General features: G+C 35.5%; 1 pseudogene; it reads right to left on the reverse strand.

Annotated features, from left to right (window-relative positions):
- Positions 1-5,074: 5,074 nt before the first annotated feature.
- LOC149255878 (protein mago nashi homolog pseudogene) lies at positions 5,075-5,527 on the reverse strand (annotated as a pseudogene).
- Between the last annotated feature and the right edge of the window lie 473 nt (positions 5,528-6,000).

A 6,000-nucleotide genomic window follows, 5' to 3' on the forward strand; every position in this document is an offset into this window, starting at 1 on the left:
AACGGTGGTGGAAGGAAATAACACTATCACAACGCAAATTCTATGTATTTGCAGGTGGAGACCAGAGAATCTACTCGCTCTGATACCAGATGAAGCAGAAAAACTTAAAATAGGCAGAAATTTATATATAAATATTTATTAAAAAGATGAATAGATAGACGATGATCATTTGCAATGGGTTGCCTGGCTTATATACCGCCATGGGCACCCTTTGGGAAAGGGCATGATCTTATGATCGTGCCCTTTCGTCTGGTTAAACCTAAAATTAACTAATTTTTTACATAACAACATGTGGATGGAAATAATATTGGGTGGAGCATTTATTTTTGTCTTCTAATAATCAAAATATGAGGAGTTTGGAAATGAATGAGTGGAAGGCAGAGAGTCAAGGCTATTCACTTCATATTCTTATGTGGGATACAAACAACCAGCAAACTATCTTTATAAAAGATATGATTTTGGAAGGCAAGAGAGAGTTAGAGAGTTAGACAATGTGTGACAGTTGATTGAGGTGTTATGCATTAGTTACCTGGCATATATGAAGATCATGTGAAGCAGATTTGAAGGGAAGAAGAGATAAAGATGAAGATGGAGATATGCAGAATTAATGACCAGGTAAACCAACACATTGTTGTTTCTTGTTTGCACTGGGGGATCGTAGTCTCATTTCAAGTAGTGGCTTGATAAATATCATGTTGGAGCTTATTGAGGTAGGAGCCTCCTATGGGTTGTAGCCTATAGAAAACATATGGGAGATGGAGCGTCCTTGCATGTTGCAGCTTGCTGAAAATTGAGGTAGCATCCTCCTGTAGGGTGGAGCCTACAAAAAATCAAATGTAATAAGGGAGTGGGAGCTTGCCTTTGCATCACAACAATAACAAAATTTTGGTTTTCTCCCTTTATGGGTTTCCACTTATATCCAATCTCAATATGTGTTGTTATTATGTGTTGATGTGATGTTTAGGTTGCAAAGCAGTGAGTTATGTTTGGTATGCTAGATGACAACAGAACAAAGGAGCAGCAAATACCTTGATGGTTTGGCAGAACATAGATGGTTGCATGTGTTGTGTATAAGGCTTATTTGAAGACTGGTTTGTCAGAGAAAATTGTTGTGATGCAAGGCAAGACTCCATGACACACAAGACAAGAATCCAAGGCAACAAAGGCAAGGTTGTTGAGACAATGACATGAAGATGTTGTGATGCAAGTCCAAGGCAAAGACAAAGATGTTGCAGATATTATTGTGATGCATTAATGGAAAATGTTGTTATTGATAATGAGAAATGAATGCTCAATTATATAGTCATATGTTATTCCTATAATGTTACATGATGTTGGCATTATCTTGATGAATTTGATCATTACACATGGATGGAAATAATATTGGGTGGAGCATTTATTTTTGTCTTCTAATATTCAAAATATGAGGAGTTTGGAAACGAATGAGTGGAAGGCAGAGAGTCAAGGCTATTCACTTCATATTCTTATGTTGGCTACAAACAACCAGATAAAATATATGATTTTGGAAGGCAAGAGAGAATTAGAGAGTTAGACAATGTGTGGCAGTTGATTGAGGTGTTATGCATTAGTTACATGGCATATATGAAGATCATGTGAAGCGGATTTGAAGGGAATAAGAGATAAAGATGAAGATGGAGATATGCAGAATTAATGACCAGGTAAACCAACACATTGTTGTTTCTTGTTTGCAATGGGGGATTGTAGTCTCATTTCAAGTAGTGGCTTGATAAATATCATGTTGGAGCCTATTGAGGTAGGAGCCTCCTGTGGGTTGTAGCCTATAGAAAACATATGGGAGATGGAGCATCCTTGCATGTTGCAACTTGTTGAAAATTGAGGTAGCATCCTCCTGTAGGGTGGAGCCTGCAAAAAATCAAATGTAATAAGGGAGTGGGAACTTGCCTTTGCATCACAACAATAACAAAATTGTGGTTTTCTCCCTTTATGGGTTTCCACTTATATCTGGTATCAATATGTGTTGTTATTATGTGTTTATGTGATGTTTAGGTTTGCTTATTACTTGTTGTTCACATATTCAATCCACTAGTCATTATTTGTTAAGTTGCTCATTTAATTTTTGAGTTAATGAGTTTAAATAAGAATTTTAATGTCCATGAATGGACTAAACGGATTCATCCTCACCTTCTCCCTCCCCTTTTATTTTAGTCAATTTTTCATCAATTGGTATCAGAGTTAGTTCCTTTTGTGTAAGCTTAACAGCTTGAAGGTATGTATAGTTTAGTCATGGAGTATCAAATGTACCTGTGTTGAGTGCAACAAACTTTCACGAAGGGAGAGATAAGGTAAAATTTGGACTGATAGATTATGGACTTGATGTATGGAAACTAGTATGTGATGGCTATTTTAAAGACTCTCCATCTACGCAAGAACAATAGTCAAATGTTAACGCAAAATGTACTATGTATAACAATCTTCATAATAAGGATCTCGATACAGTAATAAACTTGAATTCTGCAAAATAAATTTGGGATAGATTGCAGCTTATGCATGAAGGAGAGACTAGTAGTAGCAGTGCAGAAAAAAGAACAGAGAGAGAAGAAGAAGAAAAAGCCATGTCAAAAGGAAAGTGTTCAATTAAATGAAACCTTTGTATATGTGGATGTACCTGAATATCATGAAGAAAAGATAGATGAACATCAAGCTAGGCTTGACTTAGCATTGGCTGAAATAGAAAGACTAAGGAATGAGAGCAGAGACCTAAAGAAAATCATGTAGATATGTGATGAGAAAGAGTGTGAGTACAAGGAAGAAATTGTTAGCCTGAAGACACATCCTGAAGAAGCAAGGAGATTAGGAGAGGTTATCTTAGCAAATAATGAATTAGATGAAAAGAGTATATTACTTAAAGAATTAGAAGAGGAGAAGGTCTCCAAGAAGAACTCGAAAAAAAGAACAATAACTCAAAGGCAGTGATAATGAACATAAAACAATTTCAAAGTTAAAATTACAAGAAGCTAGTAGAAAGATGATTAAAAACAAAGGCAAACAATAGAATAAAAATGAAAAGATTGAATCAAAGAAAGTGTTTTTTTGCAAAAAGGGCATTTCCTCCTAGAGATGAGTTGAGAAAATTCAAAATATCTCAAAAGAGATTCTTTGCTCCTGGGAAAGATATCAAGTGTTTTTCTTGCCATGGACCTGGACATGTAGCAGCGGATTGTAAGAAAAAGCAAGTCAAGACTAATCAGCATAAGGTATAGAAAGCAAGAAGATTTCCTCAACCAAACAATCAAATAAAGTTACCTCAAGCAAGTAAGCAGAGAAAACAGTCATCCACAAGGTATACAAATTATTTTTATGGTAATTGTTATTTGTGCAATGATTTGGACATAAAGTTGTTGAATGCAAATTGTGCATAAAGGAAAGTTTAAATGCAAGAAGAAACACATAATTTTCTCTATTTACCGACCACACAAGATGTCTTGTGTATGATATTGGTCACAAATCCAAAGAATGCAAACTTCCAAATACCCTAAAGAACTCTAGGCAAATGATGAAAGCCAAACAAAGCAGACCAAACTCTGAATTAAAAAGAAATGCAGACAGTAGAATGCAGCCTACTAAAATATGGAAAGAAAAGAAAAAATAGCAACATGGAAGTTCAATGACAAAATGAAGCAAGCATGACTTCAAGGGGAGATTCTCAGGAAAGAAAATGATGATTTTAAGAGAAACACCATTTCATGGAGAGAGCAAGCCCAAGAATGTCTTGGAAAGAATAATATACAGTGTGTCTATGACAGTGGAGAAAGGGAGTGGTCTATCCCTCAGCTCAGAGAGTGGGATGATGCTCTTGTGTTTTGTTTGTGCACTAAGGAGGAGTCACCGTCAACTTCACTTTTATCCCAACAATGGAAGCAACATGGGCAATCTTTTATTGCCAAAAAAACCACAGTGGACTAAAGCACGACCTGCAGTGATAAGGTTGGATGAAGGAGATAATGAACCAGTGTTAGCCACTAAGTAGGCAAAGAATTTGAAAGAAAATTATATTTAAAATGCCATCAAAGAAGTGTTGTCTAGTGATAAAAATAAACATTCAGTATGGTTTGGTAGAGGTCAAGAAAAACTAGCTAAAGCCCCATCTATTGAATATCATCATCGATCAAAACGGTGTTTTGAAACTTCTTCCATGGGAAACGATTATAAAGAGGTAAAAATGGACAATATGGCCAGTAATGTTTCAGAGGAGCATATTGATGTCACGAATAGTAATAAAACTAAAAAGAAGAGCTCTAGCTGGCACAATCATTCAAAGTATGAGAAGGAGGCATAAAGCATCAGAATCGACAAAGAGGATTTCAAAAAAGTGGCAATGATAACTGAAACTGATGGATGGTCAGATGAACGTTATACATTATTAATTTTGCAACCTAAATCTATTGGTGTAAACTCACTAGCAGCGAATATTTTGGGAGGGGTATTTTATCGACAGAGATAATGCATTATTATATTGGCAGCAATATTTTATTATGGGATTATTATTATATTGGCAGCGATAATGCGTTATTATATTGGCAACGATATTATATTCAGTGAATATTCATTGCATTGCAACGTCCATTACGAATTTTAGGGTTTCATGCCTTAATTTAGCCTATGATAGAGCATATTACATTCCTTACAGTAAACAAGTGTTGCATCTTACAGTGCGTACAATGATGACAGTGCGTTCAATTGGTGGTATACAGTGGCATTAATACAGAGATGTATGGCTTGGTATTTTATCACATATACGATGGTGGTTACATTCAATGGTTTATATGGTGCTTAAAGTATATTTGATGTTATTGTTGAAATGCTCGTTGATATAGAAGGTTTTATTAATATATCAGCCAATTATAATAATATATGTTGGCACGAATGTCATATTAGTGTTGCCTATCGGTTGTTGTAAAATGGATCGTTGGCTTTCAAATGATTTATGGCGCACGACAATAATACACAGCATACAAAAAGATCCATTGTGCTCTTTAATCTAAATCTTCAGATCATATAATATGCATTTGCATGTATATGCAACCATTTATGTCTATATAGGCTTAATTTTGACGTGCAGACCAATGAGAGAGAACACAAAGCATTTGAGGTCCTGAACAAGATAATAGAAAATTTGAAGGCCTTCAGGATCCTTGCTACATTTCTCATCGACAAGAGGTCCTATTTTGGAAATAGTAAAGAAAATATGCTCATTCCCCATAATTGTTTCCAACTCTTGATACCCAACCCTGTCCAGCTCAGGCCAGTTGTTATCGTCCTCTTTCATTGTCTCACATTCGACAATGATTTGTTGGCATTTCCCAAGAACAACCTGAGTAAGGAAAATCCTCTTTGAATCATTGTGTCGATCTTGTAGTTTGAATTTTTTTGCATAACAGAGCTTGCAGTCAGGATGGAATTCGAACTTGAGAAACTCCTGGGTGAATTTTCCCTTATGACCCACGTAGTACCTAACGTAAAACTCTCTTAGATCGTTTGCCATTGTCGAAATTTGATTTTTCATCAGGATTTGGTGAGCAATAATATGTATGGCGTTGAATTGATCGGCATTAGTAAGGGTATTAGTGGCTAGCTTCAGTTAGCTTCAATATGTTTGCCAATGGTTGCATTCATATTGTGCCAGCTTCAATACTTTTTCTAACATGCATATTCACTACAACATTGGTATATTGGCATATATATATATATATATATATATATATATATATATATATATATTACCTCGATTCACGTAATGGTGTGTTGGCATATCATGGTGGATAATTATCGTGTGTTGCGTTATACATTGATATTGATTGCATTAATGTTTGATATGATGTATTAATATGGTATTACACTGCCTCCAGCGTCAATGGGGTCTCCAATGTTAAGTTGGTATTACAATCGCATTGGGAAACAACATTGAGTTGGTATTACAATGGCGTTGGGAAACAACCTTTAGTTGGTATTACATGTTGA

Source organism: Pinus tabuliformis, chromosome 7, assembly GCF_031772625.1.
Source record: "Pinus tabuliformis cultivar Carrire ecotype Pingquan chromosome 7, CPIR1, whole genome shotgun sequence".
Classification (NCBI taxonomy): Eukaryota; Viridiplantae; Streptophyta; class Pinopsida; order Pinales; family Pinaceae; genus Pinus; species Pinus tabuliformis.